The 27,928-nt window shown below is 45.2% G+C and overlaps 1 protein-coding gene across 4 annotated transcripts in view; it reads right to left on the reverse strand.

Moving 5' to 3' along the window:
* RASAL2 (RAS protein activator like 2) overlaps positions 1-27,928 on the reverse strand; it is a 279,206-nt gene that overhangs the window by 146,716 nt on the left and 104,562 nt on the right. The window lies entirely within an intron of this gene.

The following is a 27,928-nucleotide window of genomic DNA, read 5'->3' on the forward strand; positions in this document are numbered from 1 at the left end:
TTTTGTTTCCCATTAAAATTATATGCACTAACTACCGATGCATTGTGCATCTTATCACCAACAAGCTTTCTCCAAGACTGGGCAAGATATCACACCTATTGTCTTGAATGTGTGCATCTATGTCACAAAACACACACCATGCATGGCAGTCTCCACTCAGGAGCAGCCAAGTCCGGAACAGCAGGAGGTGCTGCACATCAGGAGTGACGTGACTGGACAGAGCTATTGCTGGCTTGGTATTGTAGAGGAAATAGGTAAGGATTAAGGTACACTGTTAAAAGATTTGTGGGAACCCCTCAGTTGAAATCGTGGTAGTAAAGGTCAAGACTTCTGTTCAAGTCTCAACGAGCACATCTATCTGAGGAAGAATATACAGCCCTGGGTACCCCAATTTATCAAAATGTAGGAAACATACATGCAAAGAACCTCTTTACCCAGTTCCAAGTGTCAGACATGTTGGCTTTTTTGTAACATTAAATTTTGTTGCTAGTGTACATTCAAGTTTTACACTGCTTTACCTCTCCTGAGATCTGAATGATTCCTAATGCTCCTCTCCTTTCACTAACAACTCACAATTAAAACTGACTTGTTCAGAGCTAAAATATGTTACAGTTGTTAGACTTTTGTATCTTCCCCGCTAGAGGCCAGCAAATCCTCAGACACTGCAGCATTCAATCAATCTCAGGAGGAAAGTAGAGTATAAGCCAAGACTGTAGTGTTAGAATTAAATATTTAGCCCTCAAAGATGCAGTCCATATCAGAAGCTGTACACACTCTGAATTTCTATATACTAGTAAAAACATTATATGCATGTGAGAAGAGTTAATATTTGTATAAATTTTTCAAATAAGTAAATATAATCTTATAGCTTTACATGTTCTCAATCTGCCAGCTTGAAAACATTGACTCTTCCCTGAGCCAAGTTTTCAGGGCACAGATAAAGACCATTACAGTAGGATTTTTCTGACCATTCAGAAAACATGTACATTTTCTTTAGGGAATATTTCATGAAATGATTGGCATTGAATCTGCCAATAAATTCATGTCTATGTGCTACGCTACCTGACTCTTGCAACATAGGCTTGATTTACAATAGTTTAGAGCAATTCTGAAGCACAATTAATTTCTGTGTATTTCAACATTCTTCAAAATCCTGTTTAAGAGACTCAGTTAAATGAGACACTCTCTATCATCGGGAAACATGGTCTGACCACCGTAGACTATCCTAATATTGAGGAGCACATACACAGCTCAGTCTAAAAAAAATAGAACATTACACCTCCAGATGGATGGAGATATATATATATATTTTGCCATTGACAAATTAAGGTTTGTGAAACAAAGGATTTTACTTGATGTGGTTGTATCAAGTGTACACACAAAAACCCCTTACTTGTTTTTAACTTAGACAATCACTAAAAAACCAAAACCATGTTACTCAGACTTATTATTTTTGGTATAGAAGCTAAATGTGAGTTGCAAAATGCAAAATCTTTTGCATTATAATTTCCACTAAATGTAGGCTTCACCAGTATAGCATCCAATATTTCTATGCTCAGCCGATACGATTTATAGACTAGAATAACATCTTCCACAGCACTAACAACTACAGTACTTAACTGAGCATCAGGCAGAGTGGGCCAGCCACAGTTATGCTGTCAAGTGGGTTAGCTACGTCAGAACAACTTTCCACACCAACTGCTGGCAACGTAATATGCCATCTTGGTATAAGGAGCTGCCAGTAGCCAACAGGGAATGTACATCAGTGAAGAGCAATGCATGTCAGCACACAGCTCTGTCATCTCTTAATTCTGACTGTACAACAGTACCTGCAGTAAGACAGTGGAGAGTGACTGAAAGTACATTTTTTGCAACTTTGGATGCCACAGTTTGGATGTCCACATTCTAGGAACCAGCAGAAAGCCTGTCTTGCAGACCCATGGGAAACTAAATGCAAATTACACAGAGAATGCACCATGATAAAATGATATTTCTTGGTACTAATTTGTGTACTGTACCCAGAATGGCCTCTGTTTCTGTGGCAAGCAATATCCCTATCCAACTTACTCATTTTTAGTGGGTCTTCCAAGGTGGCTGATCTCTCCAGAGCTTGGGCAAAAGCTTGTCTGTGAGGTATTTTACTAGTTTAGACTACAGACTATTTGGGACTTAAGTGTTTTCAAAGACCATGCAAATCTATGACAGTGCACTAGCAGTGTCATAAAGATGCACAGTGGTTCATAAACTCTGAGGCTCTGTTTTCTTGTATTCCTCATTTACACCTTTATCTTACATTTGAACTTCAAGAGGTTGAGTAGTACTGAATAATGGGGACCAAAAGGATTTCAGTACATAAAAATCAACCTCTCAAGTTAGCAACCATAGGAGTAAATTGCCACCTGGTGTTTGAAGAATTGTGGAAAATTAGATAACAAAATTGGGATTTCTCACTAACTATAATGTTGCACACCTTCTCCTGGGGAGAGAGTCAAAGCTGGGGCTGATTCATTTCTCAGTGTGGGGCCATTTTGTGAAGGAGTCAGCTCACATAAGAAAGCATAACATATGGAAGGCCAAAGTCTCTCCTGAAGGTAATTTATTCAAGGATGCAGTTGTGTAGCTTTGCTAAGCGTTTGGACCTGAAGTAAATATGAAATATGGAATAGAAAGGCGCATCTGGAAAACTGACCCCTATTCTAAATCCTGCAGACGTTATGCAGAGTATCAACGTGTTAAGCCGAGCACTGATAAGAGATTTTCCTCCTGTAGTCTGATGCAATCCATTCCATTCTGCATTCTTACAATCAGGCATTCAAAAAAATAGATCAGTTGGCCTACTCACAGGATCAAAGATCATGCCCTATGACCCTTCAAATGCTAATATCAGTTGAGTAACAAGGTTAAAAAAACAGAACTCCTTTTTCTGTACATACTCCGCTGCTAAACTGAGGAGAGCATCACTGCAAGCCTGTCACATCACCTGACCTACCAGAAGATCTACAACTGCATTGTTCTTTTTTCCATGGCTTTAGAAATTCCATTCAGCATGTCTATAAATATCCACAAAGCGTCCTTCTATTCAGCCGGATGGCAACTCGTACATTATCATTCTCAAACTAGAAAGCATCTATGAATGTGAACAATGGATTTACCATGACAGAGCAAACAAAGGGGTATGATTTAGTGTAGAGAGCAGAGGAAGGGAGAGAAAGAGCCAGTGTCCAAGTTGGTCCCTCCAGAAAGAGGTGTGACGCTTTGAGAGAGCTGAAGGGTGCTTTCGTAGTTTTTTGGGATGGGTACCTGTAGTATAAGTGGGTGCACTTCTGCATCGTTCCATTATGAGCATGCAGCATTTTAAAAATATTACTCAAACAGCATTCAAAACAGGAGAAGTCTAGCAAATTTCCCAAAGCCAGTCCTCAGTATTATATAACTAGAGAATGATTTCCAGATATTAACACATGCCCCAATGTCATTTGGTCTCAATGTGCCCTTTTGTTGCAGTAACAAGAGCATCTTCTCTCCCTTTACAATGCCAGCAAAAATATGTAGTGTTATGAAAATAGGTGGAGATATTTTTAGTATTTAAAAGGGGATGACTGTGCTAACATAAAAAATTCTCAGATTGAAGAATTTTGTATTAAAACCATGTGCAATTTTAATGCGCATTAAGTCAGCCCAAAATAGACAAAAGTATGCACATATCCTGACCCAAGGTCATCTCTCTCTCTCTGATTACCAAAGGGAAAATCAGGACATTACTTCAGACACTGGAGTTTATTTGCTTTGAAAGTCACATTATTCTTGATTATACCCATTTTAAAAAAAAATCTTTGCTTCCCTAGTTCTGAATTTAAACAAACAAACAAAACAAAACCCCCATACTTTGGTTCTAGGTTCGTACACATCCAAGATTAAAGGGTGAGAGAGCAGCTTAAACTGGAGTGGGACCTAAAGCATAATTTAGAAATGTTTACAAAGCCCTGAGATATTTGAGAATTTCTGTTTCAATGCTGATCAAATTAACAGCAAACATTTTTTAAAATTACTAAATCGTTCTCAACCTGTTGGGGAGAGGTTTGATTTTTTTGTTATTAAAAAATACCAATATTTCAGCAGCAAAAAGCAGCCCTTCTCTGAGTTGTCAAAGAAAGCTCATTCTTACAATACGCTCTTAGGTTAAAATCCTGGCCTCACTGAAGTCGAAGTCAACGCCAAAACTCTCACTAATTTCAATGGGGCCAGGTTTTCACCCCCTAATGTTTCTGACACAGCTGGTTGGCAATTCCTTCATAACTAAAGTAACAGCAAAGTGAGCCCACAGGGAGGTTATTTTTTATATATAACTAGTGGGAGCACTAACACACCTTTTGACAACAGGTTCATTAAAATGGTGTCAGTGTTTTCATGATATTTGATATACTTACCATGGCGACAGACGTCTCAGAGGGCTTTGGGTAAATGCTGTCATCTGAGAGCCTGTCAGCGCCCCCTACTCTTACAAATATGTACAGGCAAAGCAGTTCAGTTAAAATAAGCATCAACCTGAACCTTCACCCTGCCTTTGACCTGAAACTGATACTTCAAGCCTGGGTAGTGCAGTGAAGTTCCACAAGGACTAGGCTCTGATGCACAGGAACCTTTATAGGACTGAACCCAAAACTTGGAAAGTGATTAAGCTAATGATATAAAAGTAAAGAAATGAAGGAAGAGGAGGGAAAACATGTTTGTATGTCATTGCATTTCATTCCCTTGCCCCACATAAGCAGCTTAAGCTTCTACTAAGATAGCACTGCTTTAAAAGAAGCCACTAATGTGACACACAAACAGCAATACCTAGAAAACAGGTAGTTACACTGTATTTAACCATCTCATGAAGCCACACAACTTTTAGATGAAGAGTTGCAGGGATCTACTATACTGGAGGAGTACAGGGTTGAAAAATTGAGAGACAACTAGATCTGAGTGCTTTAAGCAGGAAAACAATCACAGGTGTCCAGACAGGTGTGGCATAGTTAAAAGATGAGTGAACAAGCTCTGGGGTATAGGAGAGAAGTCTTAAGGCGCACAGGCTCTGACAGGACATCAGGAAAAGCACAGCGAAGAATATACTATCATGTGTTCACATGGCTCTACCTTGCATTTATCATTTCTCAAATTCCCAAATTCTGATTAAAAAAAGATGTCACATTTCTCAAGATAAGCAAGGCTGAGGTAAGAAGGAAGTATTCCAAGGAAAAGTTAGGGTGCTCCATTAAGTGGTTTTGGGGAATCAATAGATGGCAAACTTCTCCAAGTCAGTACAGATACTTAAATAAATGTCCCAGCATGGCACTGGGGTTACTATAGGGCTGCAGATGCAGTCTGAGGAGAAGTAAAACCTAGCCCTGACCATTTGTGGTAATTAAAGACATGATCGATAAACCGCACCAAAGTAGAACTGCTAACCCTGGTGTTTTCGTTACATCACAATTTGACCCTATCAAGGATTCCACTTGCAGATATAACATTCACACAGCAGTTTAGGATGAGAAATGGTGTGTCCATGCTTCAATCAAGAGGCAGCTGAATTTGAATAGTAGGTGAAAAGATCCATGTGGATTATGTATTATTTTAAATGCATAAAGCATGTGGGGATCCTTTCGGATGAAAGGCACTCCGTTTACATAGGATATTATTACAGAGATGAGTGTCCAGCACTAATTCCTTCTGTTATTTTTAGTACCTGCATCCAACAAAAATGAACATGCACACAACTCCATTTGAATTGAATCTAGTCATTTTCTTCTGGCAGCTGCTGGTGCAGATGGATGCCTAGATACTTGTATAGAAATGTGACACTGAGGGTGAGAGATTGAAAAGATGACAGCTTTGTCAGACCATCAGCATTTGTGATCTGTCAGGCCTTCTTACCCCAACTGCTTGCAACCAAGACTACCTGGAAAATCCATTTTCCACTGAACAAAGCTGATGATCATAATGGTCCCTTCTGACCTTAAAGTCTATGATTCTATGAAAATGTTGTATTTTAATGCCATCAACTATTAAGAAGCGGGTACCACTTACAGTCAGTAGCGTAGATAGTGGGGTGCAGGGGAACATCATCATCCAACATCGCTGCAGCCACCATTAGCAAGCCCTGGCCACGCCGCAGGATCGCACACAGCTCCCCGGCCGCTGGAGCGCAGCCACATGTGCCCGGGGCGGGAGGCTCCGCGGGGAGGGCTAATGGTGGCTGCAGCGATGTTGGGGCTGCGCTGAGCGTGGGGCGCGATGGCTGAGGAGCCAGTCCCCTCGCTCCTCCAGCCGCGCCTGCCGCCCCCCCTCCCCCATGGCTCCTCCGGCCGTGCTGTCCCCAGCGCCGGCCCGGCTGGCGCCGCTTTTGGAAAATGTGCTGAGGGGAAGTTTATGGGTTTGGGGGACCCCAACCGGCTCCTCGCCCCTGTCCGCCGGCCGCCCCGCCTGGGACAAGTCTTGCCCCCACAGCCCCTCTCCGCCACGTGTGTCTGGCGGGCAGCCCACGCCCCCGGGCCGCGCTGCCCCCAGACCCACCACGCTGTCCTGCAGGCTGCAGCAGCCTCCGCGCTGCACTGCAGCGCTCCCAGCCCCAGCAGCCATGGCCCGTGTGCCCAGGCTGCTGCACAGGGGCGTCTCCTCCCCAGGCCTGAATTGGGATCCAATGGGGCAGTGAGGAGGCAGGATCCAATGGGGGAAGAAGGGGGCGGAGTTGGGGCGGGGGACGTGGCCAGAGGAGGAGCCAAGGGGGACGCGGCCAGAGGAGGAGCCATGGGCGGGGCGTCTTTTTTAGGTTTGCTCCCCCTACACTTAGAACCTGGCTACGCCACTGCCTACACTTAATGGCTTGACCGCGCCCTGGTCCCATTGGGGCTGGAATCCAACGCTAATCCTCTACGGCTTCCTTAATCGCCTCTCGCATTGGGCAATCCTGCAACGGTAACCTATTAGCTGATCACTTGCATTTTCTTGGACTTCAGATGACCAGGGACAGATTCATGTCCAAAAAGGAACGACGCATGGTCTAAAATATTGATTTCTCCCCCCCCCCCCCACTTTAGGATTGTATCAGACAAAGAGGAATCCATGTGAATCACTGTGACAGGGTCCAGACATCCCAAACAGAAGGTTTAAGTGCTTATTTTTTGGGAGGATTAAAACAATCGATTGCATAATGTTATTTTACTGTAAATAAAGATATTTTATGACAGCTTGTAATGCACTGAACTTAACAGTCATTCTGAGATACATGTACAGGTTATGGTTATGAATGTGTGTCTGTGTATTTTATATATATAACACAAACACACACAGAAAATTGTGATTGTGGTGCAACTTCAGCATCACCTCACAACTGCGCAGTGGAGCAATAAGGCAGGGAGGGCAGATGAAATGGACTTTAAGCACCTAGCCATTGTGCAAGCCCAGGAAAAAACTATGAGGAAACATCAAAGGAAATGGGAACATGCTTGTAACTGAAAAGCAAATCCCAGTCTTTGGAAACTAAGAAAGGCGGGAGTTTTCCCCACTTTGAATATCTCTAGTGGCTGAAGAAAACTGCAAACCCTTTTTAAAATGGAAGGGGTTTGAACTGATCACCACCCAGAACCTGGGGGACAAACTGAAGGCTATTTGGGAATGCTGGATCCCTCCTAGAGCTAAGGGGTACGTTGGGAATCTGTTTTATGGTAATATGTAATTTACTAGAAAGGGGAATTTATCTAACATAAAAGTGTAAAGTCTGCAGTTGCAGATATGTTTATTTTCTGGGCAACGTGCATATGTTTGCTTCACTTAATATTTCATCTTTGAATCTGAAATTTTTCTATTAAATAAATTTTGTTTATTTTTATTCCAAGCAAGTCTCTGGTGTGCAAACTGTGTGAAGTGTGTATGCCAAAGTGAACTGATAACCGGGGGATGGCTGGCTTCACCCTTCGGGGTGATGAACCAGAGGGGATCAGGCAGACTGTCTCGTAATTCAGAAGTCAGGGAGAATGTATTTGGGGAGACCCAGAACTTGGAAGGGCTGTTGGTGTCACCCTGCAGAGAGGTGAAACCATGTGCTGGTGGGCAGGCTGCTGGTATCAGGGAACTGAAACACAGCTGCACGGTACAAAGGGCCCCAAAAATATACCAGGCAGGTAGTGACAGAACCCCTTACTGGTGTGGGTGGACCCCAAAACATCACAGACATGACCGGTCAGGAGCCAGAGCTTCCCTGTCTCTAGTTCCTGGTCTACACTAGGCGTTTAAATCGGTTTTAGGAGCGTAAAACCGATTTAACGCCACAACCGTCCACACTAGGAGGCACCTTATATCGATTTTAACGGCTCTTTAAACCGGTTTCTGTACTCCTCCCTAACGAGAGGAGTAACGCTAGTATCGGTATTACCATATCGGATTAGGGTTAGTGTGGCCGCTGATCGATGGTATTGGCCTCCGGGCGGTATCCCACAGTGCACCAGTGACCGCTCTGGACAGCATTCTGAACTCGGATGCACTGGCCAGGTAGACAGGAAAAGCCCCGCGAAGTTTTGAAATTCATTTCCTGCTTCCCCAGCGTGGAGATCTCATCAGCACAGGTGACCACGCACAGCTCATCAGCACAGTTAACAATGCAGTCTCCTGAGAATCGTAAAAGAGCCCCAGCATGGACTGCACGGGAGTGCGCGAGGTGTTTAAAACATTCACGATTGCGGTATTGAGCTGAGCAGGGTCCATGCTTGCTGTGCTATGGCGTCTGCACAGTTCACCAAGCAAAAAAGGCGCGAAACGGTTGTCTGCTGCTCAGGGAGGGAGGGATGAGGCTGTACCCAGAACCACCCGCGACAATGATTTTTGCCCCATCAGGCACTGGGATCTCAACCCGGAAATGCCAAGGGGCGGGGGAGGCTATGGGATAGCTACGGGGATAGCTACCCACAGTGCAACGCTCCAGAAATCGACGCTAGCCTCGGACCATGGACGCACACCACCGATTTAATGTGTTTAGTGTGGCCGCGCGCACTCGATTTTATAAAATCTGTTTTACAAAACCGGTTTATGCAAATTCGGAATAGTCCCGTAGTGTAGACGTACCCTGTGTGTGTGTGTGTGTGTGTGTGTGTGTCTCTCTCACACACACACACACACTTTTCTCACTGTGGAGGATGGGGCCATATGGCCAGCTGAACACCATAACTGCTCAGGGAAGATCTATACTTGTTTCCACTCAGTATTTCCATTCAGTCATCAATTCCACACTGAGATCCAGACAAATATTTGATGACCAAACATTCCTTTTAATTTTCCTGTATACTTACATGAATTTGTCTTTACAACATTTTTTAAATTTGCAGGTTATCGCTTGTATTTTTCACCTGACCTAGGTTTAAGAGCCAGCAGCCTAATAAGATCACTCACTCTCAGTATTTGGGTAGGAGCTTGTAGTGGGAAAGCTACATTCAGAAGGTAGTTTGTAAAAGGCTACCTTACTTATTTCTTCTGAGGATTCTGGGATACCAATACAGAGGCTGCAGCATCTGCTTCAGTTTTCTAGGTAATGCATCTCCTACTTGATCTTAATCTCCAAACTGTGGTTTAAAGCTCTTCTGTCCTCTATTAGAAATGAGGAATCTTTGTATCTGTACTAGGAATGGCCAATTTTAGGAGAGTCACAGTGGCTACCAACAAGTCGTCTTTCATATGGCTTGGGTAGGTAGCAATGACTATAAATTTATACCTAGATTTGCCACAGCAGTGAGCTGGTGAATGTCCTTCAGGCCCAGGACAAAGGGGACATTCAGATATGATGTGCTTCATCATTTGTGCCTGGTGACCAATCACTTACAGGTGTTTGCCTCATTTTCCATTTAAAGAGGGTTTGTCCACATCTCCCATGAGATGTCCTGATGTGATTCAATCTGCACCAGTCTTTTTACAACAGTTGGAAAGCCTGAATGCTTACAAGGAAATCTGCTATGTCTTCTCCATCTCTCTCAACACGGAAGCAGTCTGGTCTCAGCACAGGAAAAGTAGGGAACTCCCTCGGGAGTTTTAGGAAACAAGATCAACGTTTGTGAAAATTCCTAAAGTTTTCTGGTAGATATTTTCTACATTCAAAATTTAAGATGATCCAGTGAGGTGATGGGTTGACGTAGGTAGCAGTCACTTTCATGTATATCAAGGTGCTCCAGTCCCACCAGGATCTCCTTCGCAATTAAAGATGGAAAACAAAAAGAAACCTGTAAATAATTAAGTACATGCCTGCTCCGTCTCAGCAATGAGATCAGCAAAGGCAGCAGGCAGCTCCTTCCTGATGTTGCTGAAGCTACTCTCCAAGTTATTTCTTTAAATAGGAAAAGCAGAACTGTTTCACAAGCACTGGAAAAACCCTTTCAAGGAAAAGGATAGATGATTAACAGCCCTGTTAAAGTCAGGGTGGTAAGTATACCTATTCAGCTGAGCTCCCAGATGGCTCTGCCAATTTACCTCAATGCTGATTTGCAACATTTGTGCTATTCCCAATTATGTCATTAGTCTCCCCTGAGAAGAGACTGACACTTGGGCAGCTGTTTTTGCAACCTTGTCAACTGTCCACTAGAAACTAGGCCAAAAGCACCACACTCTTACTTATGACCTAAGCCATGTTAATATTCTAGATCTTCCAGTGGGGTAAACTAGTGTATTAACCAGCCTCTAATATTTAGTATCACAAGTTTTTGCCTAACAGTACTCAACTGCTTTAGAACAAACTGCATTAAGCTGCAAGGCGCTGTTTACATTGCTAACACATACACAGGAGTAGCCTCACTGAGGTATTTTCTTCTGAAGGAAAGCCCTGGAGTTGTTCTAACAAAAGGAGACCCAAGTCTTAAGGCCAGGGCCGCCCAGAGGATTCCGGGGGCCCGGGGTCTTCGGCGGTGGGGGGCCCTTCCGTTCCGGGACCCGCCACCGAAGTGCCCGAAGACCCACGGCGGGGGCCCCCCCGCCGCCGAATTACCGCCAGAGCGGGACCCGCCGCCGAAGCGCAGCCCGGTCTTCGGCGGCGGGTCCCGGAACGGAAGGGCCCCCCGCCGCCGAATTACCGCCGAAGACCGAGCTGAACTCGGCGGCGGATCCCGCTCCGCCTTTGGCGGTAATTCGCCAGCGGGGGGTCGTTCCGCTCCGGGGCGGAAGGACCCCCCCCCACCGGCGAAGACCGGGAGTGAAGAAGCTCCTGCACCCGGCCCCGCAAGAGTTTTCCGGGCCCCCCGGAGCGAGTGAGGGACCCTGCTCCAGGGGCCCCGAAAAACTCTGGTGGGGGCCCCTGTGGGGCCCGGGGCAAATTGCCCCTCTTGCCCCCCCCTCTGGGCGGCCCTGCTTAAGGCAGGGGTGCCCAACCTGAGGGCTTGGCTACACTTGAAAGTTGCAGCGCTGGGAGTTACAGCGCTGGTCGTGCAGCTGGGTAGGGACAGCGCTGGTGTGTGGCCACACTGACAGCTAACAGCGCTGCAGTGTGGCCACACTTGCAGCATTTGCAGCGCTGTATTGAGAGGTGCATTGTGGGCAGCTATCCCACAGAGCGCCTCGTCCCATTTTGGCGCCGTGGGTTTTGGGAAGGGGACGGAAGGGTGCGGGTCATTCCGCTTCCTGTCCCAACGCCCCGTGGTGCATCGCTTCACATCCCAGCAGTCACAGTTTTTCCGGCCACGTTTGGCGCCATTGTGAGTCTCTTGCTGTGTTTTACTCTGTCTGTGAATCGCGATTTCTGTGGGAAATGGAGCCCGAGCTGCTGAGGACTGTGCTGATGACTGTCGCCAGCACAACATGTTTGGCAGTTGAGCTCTTCCTTCAGCTCCAAAGGGACAGTGAGGAGTCCAACAATGATATCGAGTCGCCTGCCGCGTGTGACACTACATTGCTTGTGGCATTCACGGAAATGCTCAGCACCGTGGAACGCCGCTTTTGGGCTCGGGAAACAAGCACTGAGTGGTGGGATCACATTGTCATGGAAGTCTGGGATGACGAGCAGTGGCTGCAGAACTTTCGCATGAGAAAAGCCACTTTCATGGGACTGTGTGCTGAGCTCGCCCCCACCCTGCGGCGCAAGGACACAAGATTGCGAGCTGCCCTGACGGTGGAAAAGCGGGTGGCTATTGCAATCTGGAAGCTGGCAACTCCAGACAGCTACCGGTCGGTCGGGAACCAGTTTGGAGTGGGAAAGTCGACCGTTGGAATCGTGTTGATGCAAGTTTGCAGGGCCATTAATCGCATCCTGCTAAGAAGAACCGTGACTCTGGGGAACGTGCAGGACATTGTGGATGGCTTTGCACAAATGGGTTTCCCTAACTGTGGAGGGGCGATAGATGGGACGCATATTCCTATTCTGGCACCCCCCCACCTAGCATCCGAGTATGTTAATCGGAAGGGGTATTTCTCTATGGTTCTCCAGGCGCTTGTGGATCACCGTGGGCGTTTCATTGACATTTACACAGGCTGGCCTGGAAAGGTGCATGATGCACACATCTTTCAGAACAGTGGCCTGTTCAGGAAGATGCAGGCCGGGACTTTTTTCCCAGACAGGAAGATCACAGTAGGGGATGTCGAAATGCCCATTGTGATCCTTGGAGACCCCGCTTACCCATTACTGCCTTGGCTCATGAAACCCTATACAGGGAAGCTTGACAGGAGCAAGGACTGGTTCAACTACAGGCTGAGCCGGTGCTGAATGACTGTGGAGCAGGGGCGGCTCTAGAAATTACACCGCCCCAAGCAGGGCGGCGCGCTCGCCGCCCTTCCCCGGTCCCGCGGCCGGGGCAGAAGCGTCTGCGGCGGGTGCGCTGGTTCGCGGCTCCGGTGGAGCATCCGCAGGCATGCCTGCGGGAGCTCTGTCCGAGCCGCGGGAAGAGGGGACCCTCCGCAGTCATGCCTGCGGCAGGTCCGCTCGTCCCGGGGCTCCGGTGGACCTCCCGCAGGCATGCCTGCGGAAGCTGCGTCCGAGCCGCGGGACCAGCGCACCCGCCGCAGTCATGCCTGCGGCAGGTCCGCTCGTCCCGGGGCTCCGGTGGACCTCCCGCAGGCATGACTGCGGAAGCTCCGCCGGAGCCAAATGCCGCCCTGCCGGCAAAATGCTGCCCCACGCGCCTGCTTGGCGCGCTGGGGTCTGGAGCCGGCCCTTCTGTGGAGTGTGCTTTTGGCCATTTAAAAGCTCGCTGGAGATCTCTGTATGGGAAGCTAGACTTGGGGGAAAGCAGCATCCCCGCGGTTATATCCGCATGCTGTACCCTCCATAATATTTGTGAAGGGAAGGGTGAAACATTCAGTCAGGCATGGACCACCGAGGTTCAAGTCCTGGAGGCTGAATTTGCACAGCCAGAGAGCAGGGCTAATAGAGAGGCCCAGCACAGGGCTACAAGGATTAGGGATGCCTTGAGGGAAGAATTTGAGGCTGAAAGCCAACAGCAATGTTTGCTGATTTGCATGGGAGTGAAGTGCAGTGGTTACACTGTTAGGATTCTATTATCCCTAAAATGATTTGCAGTGCCTGTTTCTTTACTGGGCTAAGGTATCTTTCACTATCTGCAATAATAAAGACTGTTTTCAAAGCCAAGAATTCTTTTATTGAAAAGAAAAAAACTTCATAGACAGACACACAACATTTCAGGAACCTAAAAGGACAGGGGGGTGGGTTGGTGAACTGTACAGTCACAAGTTTGCATATGTCCTGTCTGCAGTGCTGTGCAATGATTGCTGCACTTCAGGGTGCATATACTGCATGGTGATGGGGGTTGAGTGCAGAGGGTAAGAGTCATAGTTCTCAGGGCTGGTTGGTGAACGTACAGGTGTTGGAGGCAGCTGGTGGTGGTAAGAACCTGGATGCTGGGGAAGGGGGTTTTGAGCTGACATTGGGGCACAAGGGAAAAAGCTTTGGGACGGAGGGGGCGGGGGAGTAGCACGGTAGTGCTCTGCCTGCATGGCTACGAGTGACTGGATAGAGTCCGCTTGGCGCGACAGGATGCTTAGTAGCTGCTTTGTGCTTTTCCTCCTGGCCACTGCGTTTCTCTGGCGGATCCTGCTTTCCCTTTCTCTCCAGTCCTGCAGGTTTTTACTCTCTGTAGCAGAGTGATCAATAACTGTTTTCAGCATGTCTTCCTTGGTTTTTCGCGGCTTCTTTCTGAGATTTTGTAGTCTCTGTGCAGTGGTGGAGACGGGCAGTCCAGCAGTCAAGGTCGCTTTTGGAAAGGCAAAAATGGCAACAGTTAACAGGGTTAGCATTGTTCATTATCTCATCCAGACAGTAATTCCCACACACTGAAGGAGTTTACAATCTTCACTTTAGCATACTTTTCCCATACCCAAACAGAGCACAAATAACCCAACAGGAGCCACGAAATGGTGAGTAAGGGGTACTGATTGCTTCAGGGCTGTGCAGGGGTTTCCTGTGTGTTGGGGACAGCAAACAGCTACAGGGGGGATCTGCACTGAACAGTCTCCCAACATTTTCCACAGGAGTTACTCCTGGAAGATATCTCGCTGCTGCGGGTCACCAGGGAAGAGCGGGAAGGTCTTCTACAGCAATGTGGATTCCGCCCTGGCCCCTATGCGGCTTGCCTGTGTGCAGCAATGGTCCCCCCACCCCTCGTGGCACAGTGGCGCGGACGCGTTAGCCTGACTGGGACAAAGACCACAGTGGCTCTCCCTATAAACCTGCGCAGGCACATTGCCCACGCTCTGGCTGAAACTTTTGAGGAGATTACTGCAGCCGATTACCAAGACGTGATAGACCACATCAATGGGCTATTCCACATCTAGGCATGCATGCATGCAGCCCTAACCCCCCCTCCTCTCCCGAAACATTTCCACCCTGAAAATAAAAGCCGCTTACCGGTAACCCGCTCCTCTGCTTGTCCTTCACCAAGTGCTGGCTGCTGCGATTGGCTACCTTCCTCCTGGCTTGAGAAGAGCTCCTGGCTGCATGCCTCCTGGGACTCTGGGGTGTCTTCCCCCATCCCAGTAGCTTCACTCTCAGTTTCCTCCACCCCCCGCTCCTCCTCCTCCTCCTGTCCCCCACCCTGCTCAGAAGTGTCCATCGTGGTCGTCGGATTAGCAGTGGGGTCACCCCCAAGTATCGCGTCCATCTCCCTGTAAAAACGGCAGGTCGTGGGGGCAGCGCCGGAGTGGCGGTTTCCCTCGTGGGCTATGTAATAGGCACTCCGCAGCTCCTTTACTTTAACCCTGCACTGCAGCGCATCCCGGTCATGGCCCCTTTCCAGCATGGTCTTTGATACCTGCCCAAAGGTATCATAATTCCTACGGCTGGAGCGTAGCTGGGACTGCACAGCTTCCTCCCCCCAAACACTAATGAGGTCCAGCAACTCACCATTGCTCCATGCCGGGGCTCGTTTGCCGCGTGGAGGCATGGTCACCTGGAAAAATTAACTGATTGCACTCCACACCTGGCTGAGCACACAGGAAGGGGATTTTTAAAATTCCCAGGGCATTTAAAGGGCGGGTCACCTGAGGCCAGAGCAGTAGAGTGCAAACTGATGAGCAGAGTGGCTGAACAGGAATTCTGGGATATCTCCTAATACCCTGGAGGCCAATAACAGCGCTGGTGTGTGTCCACACCTGACGAGCAGCGCTGGATCACCAGCGCTGCACTCGCTACACCCCAAGCAGACCAGGTGTTCAGCCAGCGCTACAGCCAGGGAGTTGCAGCGCTGGATGTGCCTTGCAGGTGTGGACAGTTACTAATTGCAGCACTGGAAAGCCTCCACCAGCGCTGCAACTCTCAAGTGTAGCCAAGCCCTGAGTCTGAGAAGGAGCCAGAATTTACCAATGTACATTGCCAAAGAGTCACAGTAATACATCAGCAGCCCCCCCATCAGCTCTTCCTCCCACACCCGCCGCCGCTCCCAGTGCCTCTCACCCACCAGCAGCCCTGCCGATCAGTGCCTCTCCCTCCCTCCCCGCACCTCCCGATCAGGAGACGTCGGGGGAAGAGGAGAAAGGGTACGGCAGGCTCAGAGGAGGTGGTGGGAAGGGGTGGAGTGGGGGCAGGGCCTGTGGCAGAGCTAGGGGTTGAGCAGCCAGCACCCCCCAGCACATTGGAAAGTTGGTGCCTGTAGCTCCAGCCCCGGAGTCAGTGCCTATACAAGGAGCCGCATATTAACTTCTGAAGAGCTCCAGCCACAGGTTGGCGGCCCATCTTAAGGGCTTAACATTAGCTTAACTGGCAGATGCTGAGTGTATCACATTGTTCTGCCTAGCTAGACAGCGGCCCTCATGTCAGCTCCACAGGCCAGGCAGGCCTAAGCAGTTAGAAGCAGGAGCAAAATTAAGGAGAGTTAAAGTTGGTTAAAGACAACTCAATCACCAGCCTGACAGCAGGATTTCGATTACTGCAGAGAAAGCTTCTCAGTTCACTGCTCAGCTCTTTTTAGCAAAGGTGAGGAAGCTCTTAATGGCAGTTTAAAGCTCGTCAATTAGCTTGAATGCTGCTGAGCTCTATAAGCTTCTTACACGCTGCACAGCCTATTGCTAAACTAGAAAAGAGTAACTGATCCTCATTTCTCTTGTCTGTCTTCTGTTGAGTTTCAAGTCTTGTAAAGTTGGCATGCAACAGTAATGAAAAACAAAATGAGACTCAGGAGAGGGAAAAAAACTAACATCTTTGTGAGCCCCTAAAATCCAGGGACTAATCAAAAATTGCTTCACAGCCCAACATGTAGAACCCCAAAAAACATAACACAATTAAGACTGGAATCCTACAGGGCATGCAGACATGCAGGCGTGTTTCAAATCCAGCTCAACCTTCTGGCGCAGGTCTGCAAACAAGAGGCTCATTGTACGACTCTGTAACCTCATGACATCATCAAAACACAAGCTCCCATTCGTATAACAGTTTGCGTTTCCAAGGATACCCAGAACTTCAAATAACTTGCAGTCACTCAAAGCCATCAGTATGACCCTGCCCACAATGCAAAGTGGATTCTCCTTCCCACCTCTTCAGCTGTCATCCTGTGCCTCAGACCACTGAGTTTTTACCTCTCCTTCACTCCCAAGTATTAAATGCACTCACTCCCACTTAGTTAAATTCCCACTAAGTTTGCAATACACACTTGATTTCTCAAAAGCAGAGAGATTTTACTGAACTGAAGAAAGCATTATATGCCCTACTACATAGCCATCAAGTTCTGAGCATCTCCCTGAGTGACACTTCTCCCTGGAGAAAGTGGAGGCAGAGAGCTTTTCTTAGGAGGCCTAAGGGCCAGAGCTAAATATCGCCCTAGGGTAAAAGTGGTTTGATCGCCTCCCCTCTTTCCCGCCTTTGAACTACCAGTAGAGAGAAATCCTACAGCTGCAGATGCTGACCACTATCTCATTTTACTCCACAATTAGCTCTCTCCCCTAGTTAGCCAGCAGTGGTGCAGGGAGAAGAAAAGAGGCATCCTGTCTCTTTCAAACTGCAGCTCTACAGTGGCCCAAAGCAGCTGGGAGAAATAAGCTTAGGGGACACTCTGCTCAACTCCTGCAACCCCTCTGGATGCACAAGATTCCAGTGCAGTTGCAGGATTGTATTTGGGCTAGGGACCAAATGCTTGTGTGCCATGACCAATGTATGACATTTGGCAGGTCTGCTATTACCAAAACACCTCTCAAAAGCTGCCTTATTCCATTCCCTTGCCAGCAAACCATCACCAGCTAGCCAAACATAAAACTCACTTCATATCTGCAATTTCAAATGGCCTCTTTACAAATTGTTTGCTTATTATGTTAGAGAACTTCCTTTAAAAGGAAACAAAGATGATTAGTTTATCAGTACAGATTATTCCCCTTTTTTCATTTTATTCCCTGATCTTTAACGTCCATAGAATAATTTAATCCACAAATAGAATCTTGCTAGAAGACTTCAGCTACCTCTTGATTTGAAACTTGATTTGAGTTGGATCTTCTTACCCAAGCAACTCTATTTAATACAGCAACGTATAAAAGCTAAATCATGGAATCATGTTCCTTTAGTGAAGCATGATCAATCAAGTGCTACCTGGGGGCTGGTCTACACTAGGGGGGGGGGATCGATCTAAGATACGCAACTTCAGCTACGTGAATAGCGTAGCTGTAGTCGAAGAACCTTAGATCGAATTACTTACCGTCCTCATGGCGCGGGATCGACGTCCGCGGCTCCCCATGTCGACTCCGTTACGGCCGTTCGCGTTGGTGGAGTTCCGGAGTCGACAGGAGCGCGTTCGGGGATCGATATATCGCATCTAGATGAGACGCGATATATCGATCCCCGAGAAATCGATTGCTACCCGCCGAGACGGCCGGTAGTGAAGACGTACCCTGAGATTCTCAGCATACTAAAACTCTTGATGAAACAGCACAATTGGATTTACTATCGAAGGGAGATCATCTTTCCTTAGGCCAGTCCTGACCTAGGAAGCATTAGGCAACATCTGGGGTCCTCAACCTGAGTGGGATGGGCTGGGGGTGTTTCACAGATATCAGAGGGTTATGCGGGGTATTGACAAGGAAAAGATTGAGGAATGCTGAGCTAGTGTCAAGAACTAGCTGCTGAATGGTAAGGGCTAGGTGTCACAAGTATACCAATACAAGTTAAATACCAATTGGGCAAATGCACACATTAGGCTATATGTTATCCCTGTGCAGTTTAAACTGGTATAAAGCCTAAACCTTTCAAAACACTTTCATCCTCAGTTTTGCTTCAACAAAACTGAAATACTGAAAGCTAGTATTTAGGTGTCAACCCTCCACATACTGCTTTCATGGAATGGACCTCAGGTTTCCCATTTATTAAAAAAAAAATAATAAAAATCCTGCCCTATAGAAAAAGTCACCTGTCTGAGATGAGAAAAGTTTGGTCTTCTAAAGATGAAAGCCTGTGGATTTCTATGGTATTCAAGCTGGAAGTGTAGGGAGTAATGAATCTACATGAAAACCTGATTGCTTCCCAGAAAAATAGCTCAAGTATTTTAGGTATTTTCCACCTCCTGGACTCTGCAACAAAACATATATCTTAAAGCCTGAGACTATATGAGTTTTGAGAGGATACAGTGAGACTACAGAAAACCACCATTGCATAGATGTGTGTGATCTTACTGAGACAGCATAATGTCTTTCACTTAGGGGAATGGGGCATTGTTCCTTGCATTCATAGGGTATTATCCAAGTCATTAGCGAGAACTGCCCTGGACTTGTTAGTGCGGTGCCTTTCCTGGGGTTTGTGTCCAGCATTCACGCTGGCTGCAGCAGCATTAGATCTGGCTCACAACTACCTATGCCCTGGCCTCCAATGTCAGTTTATTTCAGTGGTAAATATATCTTCACCTCAATGAAAAAAAAAAAAAAAGTACATGAACTTCTCTGATCCACAGAAAACAGCAAACTGCCTTAATAATGTATTATTCCCGCAGACTCTAAATAGATTATAAAGAAGCCTCCCACCAGGTCCCCATGCTATTTTGGAAGACTTTCCCAGTTTTGGCATCTTACAAATGTTTTAATCAGAGTCTGGAACCAGCTATTATCCACCAGTTAGTGGATTTCACCCACTTCAAACAAACAAATAAAAAGACCATCTCCCCTGCCCTCCAAGTCTTCCTCTCCCCCTACAGAATCTGCACACATTTTAGTAAAGAAACATTCAGACCATACAGAAGAGGCTTTTTTACAGTTAAAAGATGTCCAGTAAGGTCATAACTTTGGGGGGGGGGGGGGATCGAGAATGAATGTGATGGGGATTCTGCTCTGTATTACAAACAACAAATAAAGTTTTCCCATTGCTGTTAATCTGAATCACTATATTTAGCCCAATGCATGGAGATAATAGGTTTTAAAATACCCTTTTCTCAAATTCAGCTTTAAGGATTTTTTGAGGTAGCTTACTTTATCTAGGGAAACTAGGCTCAGATGCAATAACTGGGAAGGAGATCTGGCTTTTATACACACACACACACACACACACACACACACTTTGGTTAAGGATAGTGAGTTGACAACTGATCTGGTCATGGTTGGACAGTGAATCACTATCTCAGCTCAGATGAAGGATCAGATGCCTCCTGACTCAGTCTTTTTCTTTAACTACTATCACCACATGACCTAAATATTTTTAAACCAAAGCTCAGTTTTAGTCAGAATACTGTAGAGTAACTGGCCTGATTTTGTGCCTGCATATTGTCCAAGGAAACTATGACTTGAGAAATAAAGGAAACGTAGAAAGAAGTAACCTACACCAGTGAAACTTAAGGGCTGAAACATCATGACAATACAAAAATACATTCTTGTGGACCAATGTATTTGAAAAGTCCCTTCTTGTGAGACTGAGGTGAATTTAGAAATGGAAGGCAGCCAAGATGTTGCAGGTAGGTACCAAAATGTTACAGGTGAAGTAAGTTTACTATGGTTATGGTAAGCATGATTAATTATGGTTAATGCACACTATGGTAATGGCATAGCTAATAAAGTGTTTTCTAGCAGTCCTGGAAGTTTTACACTCTTCCTCCAACTCTAGAAACATAGGAAGGTTCATCTTTCATTTGTCTGATCTAAAATAAGAGTGCATGTTAAGCAAGCAAGTGATGAGACTCTTTATTTTAAACTAAATTAAATCAAACATTTAAGATAGTTTATTTTCACTGGAATTATTTTTTTCTAATGTGAATTTTCCTCCTCCAGGTTTGTGGGGTCACAAGGAGAAAAGCCAGAATTAATAGCCAAAAAGTCACTCAACTACACAACACACCTGATAATGTTACCAGGGGATTCCTCATACATCTCCCCTCTTTCTTCCCACTTTCCTCCAATCCCCCACATCCCAGAAAAATAAAGGACACCAGGACTAAACCTTTGCTAAACTGCTTTACTATTGATACTTATTGGATGCTTAGTGTTAATGCCTTTAATACCTTACATCCTTTAAGCACAAACATGCTGTTGCTCCTTAATGTTTTATGTACTGTATGTTTTCCGTACCAATAATGCTGTCCCACAAGCAGGATTTTAAGTATCACCTAAACTTACTCACTAACATTAATTTTTTCAAGCTGTCTCAAATTCTGAAAGGAGAACATGTGAGGCCCACAAAGATACATAGATTGCTGGGGAAAAAATAAAAGTACTTACAGCAGGACCATACTGAAATTTACAGATGATGGCTCTATTTAAAGAGCCCTGATATCATCTGATGGCTTTTAGTCACTAGATCCAATCTGATTTCTGAGGAAAGAAAAGTAACAGCTCTTGGTTTAAATGTTTTCATCTAGTTTGGGAGTGGGGTTTTACAGAAGGGAAGAGAAATAACCCCCTCATCTGTGCATTTAGCAGTTATCGCTGAAATTCATCTCTTTTCTATTGGGAAGTACAATTTACAGAGGCAGCACACAATTTCTGCAGTAAGCTCTAAGAATTCTGTATGCTGTCTGAAGGTGGGTGGAGCTGATAATGAGGATTCATGTACACAAGGGATTATTATCTAGGACCAACTTGGACAATAGAAGGAAATGCTTTTCAAATATAACTGTAGATAGCTGTCCTTCATGTGGCTTTAGTTAAAGAGCTACTTCTATGCCACTGAACATGAGATCTCAAAGATGCACACAAATTCAGAGTGTAAACAGTCACACATAACATAAGAAACGGTCCCTCTGGGTCAGACTAATGGTCCATCTGGCCATGTAGCCTGTCTTCTGACAGTGGGCAGTGCTAGATGCTTCAGAGGGAATGAACAGAACGGGGCAATTATCGAATGATTCATCTCCTGTCTCCTATTGCCAGCATCTGTCAGTCAGAGGCTTAGGGACATCCAGAGCATGGGACTGCATCACTGACCATCTTGGCTAATAGCCACTGATGGATAAGTTCATGGAGAAGAGGTCCAATTCTTTTTTAAATCCAGTTAAACTTTTAGCCTTCACAACATCCCTCGGCAATGAGTTCCACAAGTTGACTGTGTGTTATATAAAGAAGTATTTCCTTTTGTTTGTTTTAAGCCTGTCGCCTATTCATTTAATTGGGTGACGCCTAGTTCTTGTTTTATGAGAAGGAATAAATAACACTTCCTTATTTACTTTCTCCACACCAGTCATGATTTTATATACCTCTATCATAGCCCCCCTTTTTCCAATCTGAAAAGTCCCAATCTTTTTACTCTTTCCTCATATGGAAGCTGTCCCATACCCTTAATCATTTTTGTTGCCCTTCTCTATATCTTTTCCAGTTCTAATAAATGATCTGGAGAAAGGGGTAAAAAGTGAGGTGTCAAAGTTTGCAGATGATACTAAACTGCTCAAGATAGTTAAGACCAAAGCAGACTGTGAAGAACTTCAAAAATATCTCACAAAACTAAGTGATTGGGCAACAAAATGGCAATGAAATTTAATGTGGATAAATGTAAAGTAATGCACATTGGAAAAAAATAACCCCAACTATACATACAATATGATGAGGGCTAATTTAGCTACAACTAATCAGGAAAAAGATCTTGTAGTCATCATGGATAGTTCACTGAAGACGTCCACGCAGTATACAGCAGCAGTCAAAAAAGCAAACAGGATGTTAGGAATCATTAAAAAGGGGAGAGAGAATATATTATTGCCCTTATATAAATTGTCCACATCTTGAATATTGTGTACAGATGTGGTGTCCTCATCTCAAAAAAGATATACTGGCACTAGAAAAGGTTCAGAGAAGGGCAACTAAAATGATTAGGGGTTTGGAACGGGTCCCATATGAGGAGAGATTGAAGAGGGGACTTTTCAGCCTGGAAAAGAGGAGACTAAGCAGGGATATGACAGAGGTATATAAAATCATGACTGGTGTAGAGAAAGTAGATAAGGAAGTGTTTACTACTTCTCATAACACAAGAACTAGGGGCCACCAAATGAAATTAATGGGCAGCAGGTTTAAAACAAATAAAAGGAAGTTCTTCTTCACACAGTGCGCAGTCAACTTGTGGAACTCCTTGCCTGAGGAAGTTGTGAAGGCTAGGACTATAACAGCGTTTCAAAGAGAACTGGATAAATTCATGGAGGTTAAGTCCATTAATGGCTATTAGCCAGGACGCGTAAGGAATGGTGTCCCTAGCCTCTGTTTGTCAGAGGGTGGAGATGGATAGCAGGGGAGAGATCACTTGATCATTACCTGTTAGGTTCACTCTCTCTGGGGCACCTGGCATTGACCACTGTCGGTAGACAGGATACTGGGCTAGATGGACCTTTGGTCTGACCAGGGGCGGCTCTAGCCATTTCGCCGCCCCAAGCACAGCAGCACGCTGCGGGGGGGGCTCTGCCGGTCACCGGTCCCGTAGCTCCGGTGGACCTCCCGCAGACGTGCCTGCGGAGGGTCCGCTGGTCCTGCGGCTCTGGTGGACCTCCCGCAGGCGTGCCTGCGGATGCTCCACCGGAGCCGCGGAACCAGCGGACCCTCCGCAGGCATGTCTGCGGGAGGTCTACTGGAGCCGCCTGCCGCCCTCCCGGCAATCGGCAGAGCGCCCCCCACGGCATGCCACCCCAAGCACGCGCTTGGTGTGCTGGGGCCTGGAGCCGCCCCTGGGTCTGACCCAGTACGGCCGTTCTTATGTTATGTTCTAATAGATCTTTTTTGAGATGGGGCAACCAGAACTGCATGGAGTATTCAAGGTGTGAGTGTACCGTGGATTTATATAGTGGCATTATATTTACAGTCTTATCTATACCTTTCCTAATGGTTCCTAATATTGTTAGCTTTTTTGACTGTTGCTGCACATTGAGAGGATGTTTTCAGACAACTATTCACAATGTCTCCAAGATCTCTTTCTTGAGTGGTAACAGCTAATTCAGATTCCATCATTTTGTATGTATTGTTGTGATTTGGTTTTCCAATATAAATTACTTTGTGTTTATCGACATTGATTTTCATCTGCCATTTTGTTGCCCAGTCACCCGGTTTTGTGAGATTCCTTAGTAATTCTGTGCAATCTGCTTCGGGCTTAACTGTCTTGAGTAATTTTGTATCATCTGCAAACTTTGCCACCTCACTTTACTCCTTTTTTCAGTTCATTTATGAATATGTGGAACAGCACTAGTTCCAATACAGATCAATGGGGTACACCGTCATTTACCTCTTTCCAATCTGAAAACTGGTTACTCTTTCAGACAACTGAAATAAAAAATATAAGACAAAAGCTCAAGCTATTCTAAATTCTCCATTATAAAATACTTAATATTTCAAAGGCAGAATTTTTTTCTTCCCTTTGTAAACAAAAGGCCTGCATTGATATTACACAATCTCTTGATACTAGTATCTAGTGGACAAACCATTATTTGTATGTAGTGGTGTACTTCCACAGAAAAATAGCTATTTTCATATACTCTTTGTAGATGGTACAATTTCTTTTCTTGTACTGGTATATGAGAGTCTCAAGCATAAGACAGAGATCCACTTCCCCCTTATTATGAATCCTGGAGTGACAGAGAGCTCAAAGAGGCCTGGAGATGCAGGATGGGTGCACAGAGGCTGAGGGTATTGCTACACTTGCAGCCGAACAGCGCTGCCGCAGGAGCGCTCCCGCGGCAGCGCTTTGAAGTGTGAGTGTAGTCACCGCGCCAGCGCTGGGAGAGAGCTCTCCCAGCGCTGCAGGTACTCCACCTCCCTGTGGGGATTAGCTCCCAGTGCTGCGGCACTGTTTACACTGGCACTTTACAGCGCTGTAACTTGCTGCGCTCAGGAGGGGTGTTTTTTCACACCCCTGAGCAAGAAAGTTGCAGCGCTGTAAAGCGCCAGTGTAGCCAAGGCCACCGAGGACTCTACAATAGTGGTGCAGGGAGAAGTGTTAAAACAGATTTCAAGCACTTGACACAGAAGCAAGAAGTGTAACAAAAAACACAGATCTGAGCTAACTCACCTGATAAGGAATCTTAGTGTATGTAAAACAGACAACGTATCCTCATTTTGCAACTTCCATAGAATCATATTGGTTGATAAACACAGATGGCATGTCTAGTTACGGAAACCTCAAATGACAACTACAGTCATGTTGGGCATCTTGTTTCAGTTCTTAGTTAATTCTTAAAGTTTGCTCTAATATTTAAGCTCTTTTCTCCTCAGCTTAATAATAATAATAATAAGAGTAATAGCTTAATCCTATTACTACTTGTTCTCTCCTCAATGACAACAATTCATTCCTCTCCTTTTCACAACATCCTCTCCAAGAACAGCATAAAAACTTGAACTGGAATTGAGAGTTACACATCAACGTGCTTTCCAGCCCTGAAGCAATGAGCCATCATGACAACCAGAAAAATCATTTCCTTTTCTTTATTTTCTAAACTCTCGTTTGATTAAAGTTCATTAAAATGCAAACTGCCTTGAATTTTATTTTATACATCAATGGCCATGCTTCCATCTCTCTAGGCTATTACAGCATCTCTCTTTGTGCATTCTTTGGGCATTAAACGTGCCAGACTCCAGGCTGAGCAGCAAGTGATCTATTCAATATCTCTAAACATTTGTACATTGATCTGGCTTTATGTTAAAAGTGTGTTCAAAGTTTGTTCACCTCAGGTACACAAAGCTAGGGTAGGGATGTTTGGGTATCTTAAAAAGAATTGCAAAAGCATCACTGAAGTTATAGGTAAGCAGGTGTTTTCTTCATAAACCCGTATCTAGGCACATTATTTGGACTGAAGTTTCCTGTGCTTGATCTTGAGTTCTTTGGAAAAGTTTGGTAAAGCTCACACAATCATTTCTGATAGACCTGAACAGGACATTTTAAAAAACAAACAAACAAACCAACCAACCACACACACACTCTCGATGGCAAATGCCTTTGACATATCTGAAGACATTTGCACTGTTTTTTTTTCTATTTTCTGCAATGTTTGCATTCCACCATGTGCATTCAGAGCTCTGCTATTAAAATAAACATAGCTATGTCTATTTGAACATGCTATACTCTCAAGCATGAACATTCCAGTTAAATATGCAATGCATCTATTTGACTCATGTTGTACAAGAGTGTTTATTTCAATCTGCAATCACAGTTTTGTCTCTTTTCCTTCCCTCTTTTAAGCAAGCAAGCAAACAAAACAAAAACTAAACAGTTGACAAATATTAAATGCATAAAAGTCAGGACATTTGAAGTTACAGTTTCCACAGCAACCATTACTTAGCCACACTGAAAATGAGTTGTTGCATATCTATGCCCCTATGCTGTACGATGCAGGCACGTACTTATACAATTAGTAGCATATAGTGTAATTCAAAATGCTACATATGCACAAGGAGTCTGAGTTCTGGTTGCTGTGCAAATCATACATTAATTTCTCGACTAATGTATTTAAACTCTCAGCTATGATACTGCATAATAAAATTCAGTATGATGCATTCTTCATGGGATTGAATCTGTAGTCTCTGATGGAAATTACTGAAGCCCAATGTCACTTAAAAGCGGTAACTGTTTACTGGGTGTGCACCTGTGTGTACAGTTTCTTTCAGTCTGTAACAGAAAGCCATGCAGGTGGCAGCTATAGAAGGTTCCAACAGAAACTGTCCAATGAAGCAGAAAGAGTATCTTTAGGGTTTATACTGTTTTTCTTATTCTAAGAGTTAAAAGAAAGTGACTCAACCCTACAGGATTGGCCTGGAGTCTCCAGGAATTAAAGATTAATCTTTAATTAAAGTTCATGTCATGTGATGAAATCTCCAGCAATACATCCAACCAAAATTGGCAACCCTGATTATCAGTCATGTGACAACGAGGATACTTTCAGGTGCTTTTCTAGTGTGCAGGTATTTTGTGTATGTCTGCTCATGCTGGCTCTGTCTACTTGGCTTCTCTAACAATTTCAGGGGCTTCAGTCTCTTCAAAGATGATATGTAGAAAAAGTACATGCCTGCCTGCTGTTTATTCTTTCCATACCCACTCTACATCACTATTCTACTGTAAAAAAATGATCCTCAAACAGCAGAGTCCTGTCCAGTAATATGACAGGCTCTGCAGATCCCTTTACAATAGCTTCACTATTACAGTATCTTCTGTTAATCCCTGACCTTGCACAGTAATAAGGTCCTCAACAACCAGTGAAATCCACAGGAGTTGAGAGTATTCAGGATTGGGCCCTTAACAGGTTCCAAAGGCCTTTCCCATCTGGGCATCTTGATTAAGAAAAGGATTTTACTATGCACACACATAAGTCAGATCCAAAACTAGGCAAAGCTGGAGCTTGTTCTCAGTTGTAATCAGGATACATGCCAGTGGCACATATGAGGGCAGGCCTACACTACTGCTTATGTCTCAGGGTGGGAAAAAAGACACCCCCCTGAGCAATGCAAGTTACCATGACCTAAGTGTGAGACGCTCTCCAACTGACATAGCTTCCGCCTCATGCAGTTGTGGAGTAATTATGGCAATAGGAGAGCACTCTCCCATCAACATAGTGTTTTCACCAGATGTGCTGTAGCAGCGCTTCTGGTGTAGACCTGCCCTACCTCTTGTGATTGACAAAGTTGAGTAACCAAAATCCGATGTGTTCAGATGGATATAATTACTAGTTGCTTTCTCTCAGAGTCAGAACCATTACTCATTTTCCCTATCATTCCATTACAAAACTAGCTCAAGACTTCAGATATGAGAAAAATCTCACTATCACTGAAAATTGCCTTATGCTGATAGAAAGTCCAGTAAAGAAAAGGACAGTCATTCTAAAAGTATGGGGGTTTAAACAATGTTTATTTTTATGAAACTACAGTTGCACTGACAGGAAACTCAGCACCTCAACGTTCTAGCAACACGCCAGCCAAGGCTAAGGTTTTAAATTCTTAGCAACAGATGTTTGAAATCAGTAGCATTTCAGTACACCATATTTAAACACACAGACCCCTATCTTCCTAATAGAATATATGTAGAAGTTAGTAATTAAAACAGCCTTTCCTTATAGGATGAAAATTA

This window comes from Mauremys mutica, chromosome 8 (assembly GCF_020497125.1).
Source record: "Mauremys mutica isolate MM-2020 ecotype Southern chromosome 8, ASM2049712v1, whole genome shotgun sequence".
Classification (NCBI taxonomy): Eukaryota; Metazoa; Chordata; order Testudines; family Geoemydidae; genus Mauremys; species Mauremys mutica.